The following is a 7,991-nucleotide window of genomic DNA, read 5'->3' as shown; positions in this document are numbered from 1 at the left end:
TGTGTGTGTGTGTGTGTGTGTGTGTGTGTGTGTGTTTAGGGATATATATATATTCCTAAATGTGGTTTAGGTAGCAAAGGAAAGGACCTTATTAATATTTATTGACTATGTGCTTTGAAGAATTAAGGATAGACTTATACCTAATAAAAGTTTGGGAAAAAATGTCTTAAACACAGTTGATGGTGAATCTGGAGACTACGGGGATTTTCAATAAGTTTGATACATCTTAAATTATTGAACTTGAGGCACCAGTATATACCAACTAGAGCTATCCAATCTAACTTACTTTTTATTCCCCAAATGTAATTGTCATCTTGGAGGCTTACTGTTGAATAAACTCATTCTTTCTAGTTTATTCTGAACTCTGGCTGGTTCAACTCTACTGTCCTGGCTCAAAACTCCTCTCCAAACTGACTGATTAAATCCAGCTTCTCTTGACTTCTGACTGAAAATTTCTGCTTGCCCTCATACTAACTATGGAAATATGTTCTAATCTTCTGTCTCCTTCTTCCCTGGGTCATTCTGTCTCCACCTGTGTTTAGCTTGTTTTCTCCTTATCCTGTTTTTGTAAAATAGTCCTGGTAAAACTGCCATACACACACACAGACACACACACACACACACTACACACCCTGCACTGCTCTAAAGTTGTCTCTCTTTCTCATAAGAGTCCTATCTCTGAAGCAGTATATCAAATCTTTCTCTGGTTTGTCACTTTGTCTGCCTCTCAGTTAGACATCACTTTCAAACATGGCTGCTTCCTTCTACAAACTAATCTCACCCTCATTGTTATGGATTAAAGGTGTATAATAAGGACATGTTTGTATTCTGGTCAGATCATCCTGTAATCCAGAGTGTGTCTGCATTCTAGCCAGATCACATCGACTCACACAGATCTTGAAGAACACTGGATGTGCTTGCTTCCTTGCCAGAACAGCCATCTTCCTGGATTAAAGTTCCTCTAGAGTTTATGTATTATAGACTTGGAAATGCAGGTGAAGAAAGGGAGTGATGAGTGCCAGGGAAGGAGCACTATGGAAGCTTCTAGAAGCAACCCCGCGTCTGTCATGGCTAGTCATCATAGCTTTCAGAGAACAAGTTCTATTCATAAAACCTTTTATCAGCAATTTGCAAATTAAAATGCAACACCAAAACTTTAACCTTCTGACAAATTTTATGATAACACGATAGACATTCTTCAAGAGTGTAATAAATATTGACATCTGTTGGTCAGCAAAAAATGACCTTGAAATGCTATAAATCTCTAAAATAGTCCATCTAAAATACATGAGAAAATCAATATATACTTGGCATAGTTTGACGTTAAATGTATTCCAATATTCTTGAAACTAAAATCTAATTTCTGGCAGATAAAGGAACTGCATGTCAAAACATTTGCTCGGTGTGAGTTATAATAGCTAACAGTTATTGACTAGTCACCATATGTTGGACTTAACATGTGATCTTTGTACACATATACCCCTGTAATGTTCACAATGACTTTTCACAGTTAAGACATGGGAGGTAAATAGAAAGGAAGGATTGTATGTGAAAACACCATTGGTGTGAGCCAAGTGCTGCAGAATAAGCTCTGTTAGTCATGCTCTCCCGAGTGGCACAGCTCTGTCTCTCCAGATAACACCCTGATAGCATTCTTAGCAGCATTGCACACAGATAAAACTGTAGTAAATGGGAAATTAGAAAACATTAATTTTTAAGTGCTAGATTATCTCACAAAAGACAAAATGGGACTTTTGTTTCCTTGCTTCCTTCAGTATTTCTTCCACCGTGCCATCCTCCTGGCCTTGTGCTTTGTTATTCTAGCCTAAAAAAGTGATCATCTGCTACCTTTAACTACAGTTAGAACTGCATATACCAGAAAGCTAAAGAAAATGTATGGACAATTAAAATTGTATTGAAATACTTTATCACTACATCAGTTTATTGCAGTGTACCCTCATGAAGATGATTAAAGAGAAAGACTTTCAGTTAAACATCAATGTTTTTTATCCTTGTCTTACACTAATAGCCACAAGACGGTCCATAGTTACCTCTGGAGTGAATCATCTGCCCAAAGCAAAATACACAGAGTGATCCTTTTTGTTTTCTTTACTAACTCCTTATGAACTATTCTTTTCATAGACACATAAACTCATTAATTCTGCTCTCTCTCTTTTCTTCAAGTTCTTAAACAAAATTTTATTTCATATTTTTTTCTCTTTCATGCTTTGTATTGAAAATTTGCAAGATAATGATAAATGTCATGCCAATAAACAAAAGAAATACTACAAATAGATATTGCTATCTCAAGGGAAAATAGTTACTTCTGTGTCCAAGTGAAATAAGACAGTTACCAAAACTGCTCATATCTAAAACCCATGTGAGTTTTTAGCAGTCCTTTTTTCCCCTCCCTCAACACCTTCCTCTGCTCCTTCATCCTCTTTTAATTAAGTGTGCTCACTCAGCAGTAGCCCTCAAGAGAAATAAGACTCTGTTTTTTTATTCAAGCTTATAGTTTTTTTCCTGTGTTCTTTCATTACACGTTGCACGAGAATATTATTTTCCTCTGAGCAGCAAATTCAGTTGCATTATGAGTTAAGTAAGCGTTTATGTGTTGGCCATGGGATACTCACATTGCTCACAGCACTACTGTGAATAACAGCATTTTTGTGGGGGAAAATGTCATGAATTTCATATAATTAATTTCCAAATGAACTACTGGAGCATCATCTGTTTGTCTATTGAGACCTACTTTTAGGAGTCTAACTTTTTTGTCCCTGCTGTTCTTACATCTGTGACAGAAGTGCTATGTATTTGCCCAAGAACTCTCAGCTTAAGCTTGGAGAATTTCGTTCCCTTTCATCCTCTATCATGTATTGCCCAAGCCATCTCCCAAAGAAGAGCCAACAGACTCTTTGCAAAGTACTTTGATGCTAACAATCTGGACTTGGATATATAAATTTTAATCTAATATTGTATATAAACAATTCTACTTTAACTATCTTGATTTACCATGATACCTGGAATCATGCTTGTCATTCTGAGTTTTGCCTCTCCTCTCAGGGTGTCTGAAAACTACCAACCATTATACCAGCTCAGAGAGTTCTGGGAGAATTCTGGAACAGGCCCAATTCTCCCTGTGTCAGACAAGGCTGCAAGCCAGGCTAAGAGGGGTCAAGCAGAGTCTAGGATGAATGGGATCTGCATTTGGTCTGGCCAGGAATGCTGGACTAGTGTTACAGATCTTTGAAAAGGATTAAAGATATTCAGGCAGACCCAAGGGTTGAGGTCTGATGTGACCCTCTGCAAGCAATGGGACCTTAACCATGTAAGTGTGTTCAAATGTCCAACAATGAGTACTTAGAGATGGTGTCTTCCCTCAAGTGTTATAGTTCAGGAAAAACAGCCAGTCTCAGATGAACCATGGTGGAATAGTTTGTGTCCTTTATTACATGTGGACATATACTATATGAAGTGTGGGGAGTGGGGTGGGATTCGGGGAGTGAATGTGTTCTATTGGCTGAGACCAAGATTCTGGTGATGCTCTATCTACATGGGGAAGAATTTCAGGTGATGACTATCTGTGACAAACTGGTTGAGAAATGGTAGGCTACATGCTCTGAGGCAGGTACAAATATAGGGAGGAAGTTAGTCCCACTCCTGCCAGTCTCAGAATGGGATTAAAAATTCAATGTTGAGATTTCTAGGGTCTGAATTTGCTTAATCTCACCAGTTCCATGACAGCTCCTTTGGTCGCCTGGTCCACGTGCCCTATATTTGCTACTGAGAATTTCAGTCTTTTACTCTTCACACTTTGCATGGGGATGTGTGTGTGTGTGTGTGTATACACTTTTGAGTTTTTCCTATACACTGTATACACATGTGATTATATTTTTTCTCTCACATTTTCTTCATGGTATCTTTAAATTACTCAATGAGACTATTTAGAAAGTTATCCAATTTTTAAACTTACATGTAAGCATACTAATAAAATAAATAAGAAGAAATCGATCCTACTGCAGTAATGGAGATCCTTAAAATGAATTGCCCTGATAGACTGAGTATGTTTCAGGGAAGCAAGTGTAGAAACAAAAGGACTCAAAGCTGCTTAGCAATGATGCACATGGAAGAAGTCAGTAGACTGGGATGAGGACAGACATGATAGAAACAAAAAGTGGTTAAGTCCTAGGTAGATTCTGAAAGTAAGGCTTCCAGGATACAGGTGTGAGACAAGAATAGAGTCAAGGATGATTGCGAGCTTCTGTTTAAGCAGCTGAAAAAGTTGCTGAAAGTTTGAATGGAGAGTAAGTGAGCTGAGATTGCATATCCACAATTCACTGCTTCGTGTGTTTAGCGAGTCTTAGAAGCCTCTCAGGTGTGATATAGAGTCAGTAATTGAAAATATGGATGTTAAAAAAATCAGTGTCAAAAAGCTGAAGTAGCAGAAATATAGGAAAAGAAGATTAACTGGCAATGTTTGAATGCGCAGTCTCTAGAACACCTCTAGGAGCTGCAAACAGTGAGGAGCAGCTGGGCAGAGCACCCTAGCAACACAAATAAGGGCTGCCATAAAAGTGTGTTCCATTGTTATTTACCAAATTGCTGAGTCAATGAATGAAAAATAAATGAATAAATATATATGAATTATATTTCTATTTTTCTATAGTAAAAAATCATGCAATGTAAGAAAAATGATAATCACATCATAGGTATTCAACATCTAGTAAAGTAATAAGCTCAAAATTGGAAGAGTCAAGTTGTTTCTCAGTAGTAGACTGTAATATGTTGTAAAGCATTACATGCACATATGTACTCAGTTCTTATAATAATCTCACACACTAGTTGCTTTTTATCAGTCCATTGGACTTAGGATACATGATCTGGCCAAAGTCATCCCAACTAGGGAAATAAAGATTAGATCTTGCATTAGTTGAGCAAGGATGCCAGATTTACCCACTATGAAGAAGTGTCTCATAAACTGATGTTTTCTGATTTTTCTTTAAATGTCACTGCCCCCTTTTGAAAAACACTTTCAATGCCATGGAACCTGCATGTAGAATCAAATCATATGTTTTCTCTCTTGAGACAACCTGGACCCACCAAATACTTGGTCAGTATCAACTTCAGAAGGACAACATTTCTCTTTGTCTTCAAACCAGTCTCCCAGATTCCTGATCAATGTAAACATAATGTTGTGGAACTTATTATTGGCCCCCTCAAATTCATATATTGAAGCTGAAACCCTTGATGAAGTGGAATTGAGAGAGTAGACTTGGGATGTGACTATGTTTGAGATTATGTTGAGATTATAAGAAGATTCTCTTTATGAGAAGATACCAGAGGCTTATAATTCTTTTTCCTCATGAGAGGCTGATACAAAATCATTTACAAGACAGAAAGAAAACCCTCTCTGGAATTTAACTTAGCCTTCTCAGATTCTTTGCCTTTAGATCGCTGAGGGAAAAACAAACTCAAATTCAAACCCAAAACCACAACCAAAACAAAAACGAAAACTTTGTTACTTGAGCCATTTGCTTTATGTCTCTTTGTTACAGAAGTAAAGTTGACTACTGCATTTTTAAGTGCATGAGAAACTCTCAGTGTTCACATAGATCCCGTGCCAGCATCATATGTGGAGAACATTTAGAAATTATTCAAACACTACCCCAATATTATTCTCCGTTACTTGTTTACTCAGATAGTAATCTTGTATAGTGTATGTGGTACACGAGTCAGGAATTTTTAACAGAAAAGAAGAACTCCTGGGGAGGCTCCTTTGTTGTTGGTAGCAGAGATGGAGGACAATGACATTCAGATTTTCTGAATTTAAGTTGATTACTCTTTTTACAATGATCAGATACGTTTGAAAAATATCTCTCTCCACTCAAACACAAAGCAATGGGTTGGGAGACCCATAAGCAGAGTGGTGACCAAAAACCAACGCAGATGCTGGAGCCCCTCACTCTAGTCTACTTCTGCCCATGTGAGTTGGAAAAAAATTAGAATTTCTGTGTCTCAATTGTTTTACTTGGGAAATGATATGATAGGCAGTTCTTGCCCTGTGGGGATGGAGCCCACACCCACATTTGGAAGTGTATAATTGTCATTTTCACAACATTATCATCGATCTGTCTGCCTATCTGTTCCTCCATAAATCACTTTCCTTAATGAACTTCAACATTTTCAAAAAATAGAAAAGAAAAATAGGATAATGCATGCTGTGAGGATTAAATGAGTCAATTCACACACACATACACGCACACACACACACACACACACACACACACTCAATGGTGGGTGATGCCTAGAGAGCCCTGTGTGAACATTCAGAATAATCAATATTACATTTTTTGGTGCATTTCTAAAAGCTGAGTATTATTATGTCCTTACTACTAAAAGGCAAAAAAAAAAAAAAAAAATCACTAAATGATTTCTTCTTTTTTAGCTCTGTTTGGGTCCTGCTGTATTTATCACCATCTCTTTTATTGTAACTTCACAGATTAATCCTGCATAACTCCTCTTCTGTTCAGGGTGAGAGATATTAGTAATCAATTATGGTTTCCTCTAATCATCCTCATTATGAACCGTGTGGCAAGAAGCAACTAATATCTCTCTCAACCTTTGCCCTCTTCCTCTCTATCTCTCTCTCTAGATACACTTTTTTCTATTGCTTAACATTTATTCATCATAAAATAAACCCTTCACTCATTAAAAAACAAATTTATCTCTAGAGATCATTATTTACTGTCACTAGTTGTCTACTAATGAAGCCAATCCTTTCACTGTCTTGCTCTACCTCTTCATTCTATTTCAGTGGAATATTTCCATAAAATTGAAATAATTTGCTCTATTCTCATCCTTCAGTTGAGCAATGTGTTTTGTTTGTGTTATCTACAGCAGGCTAAAGTTAGAATCTTTCTAATTTTGAGGCAACCTTTTTATATGCTGTTTTCACCCCAATCAGTTTCTAAGTATGCAACGTTAGAAATTCTTGACAAAAGATTGAGTATGGTGGAAGCCTATTTCTGGCTTTAGTAGCTTTGTCTCAATGGAATTATATTTTAGCGAACACTTCTCATATTAAAATAAAAAAAAACCCTGTGTAACTCAAAACACATTGTTTATAAGTTTCAGGGCACCTCAGTTTGTTCCTTCCTAGTGACTGTAGACACTTTTGAGAACATGACAGGCAATTGTGTGGTCTCTGGACAAAGCTGGCTGATTTCACCCAATCTGACTCTGAACCCAGAGACCTTTAAGGATGTTAGCATTACATTTACTTTTTAACAGTAATAAGAGTGTAGGGAGGATTAAGAAAAGTCCTGTAGATGTTACCCATCAGGATATACTGTGGTGTGCTGAGAAGCTGTGACTCAACACAGCAAAAAGTTTCTTTCTCATTAACACTGTCATATGTTGACATAGATTTTAGGGCTACTGTCTTCAGACTGGAGGAGTCCTATGACCTGGCCATCTGGACTAGAGGTCCCTACTTTGCTGCAGCAAAAGAAGGGAGAGTTGGGGCCACTGACATGGGCTTTTCCTTTTCACAGCCCAGGAATGACACAGGTCACTCCATGAGTACTGGCTAAGTGAGAGATTTCATAATAATAAAAGACAAAGGCATGCGGGCCAAGCATCATTGACTGTCTCAGGATACAATGCACTTAGCAGAAGGCTGGCTAGTGTAGGAACTCAGTCCATGTCAACCGTTACTCATAACACAGGAGAATACAGTGTTCTGGAATGGCGAACAGGCATGTATCCAGTGGCTATTGTTGAGTTTAATACCTGTATGTTTAAAGCAGATATCAAAGGGACACCCACAGGCCTACTTAGATCTCCCAATTTTGTCTTTAGATTGAAATCAAATTAAATTTATCTTCAACTCTTCTAACCTAAAACGCTTATATCATTAGAGAAGTATTTTCACCTGTCTCTAGTTGTCTCATCTATAAGATGGAAATAATTACAATTCTTTCTTCAGAGGT

Source organism: Mus caroli, chromosome 4 (genome assembly GCF_900094665.2).
Source record: "Mus caroli chromosome 4, CAROLI_EIJ_v1.1, whole genome shotgun sequence".
NCBI classification, from domain to species: domain Eukaryota; kingdom Metazoa; phylum Chordata; class Mammalia; order Rodentia; family Muridae; genus Mus; species Mus caroli.
The sequence above is the reverse complement of the archived record's forward strand: the minus strand, read 5'-3'. Positions refer to the sequence as shown.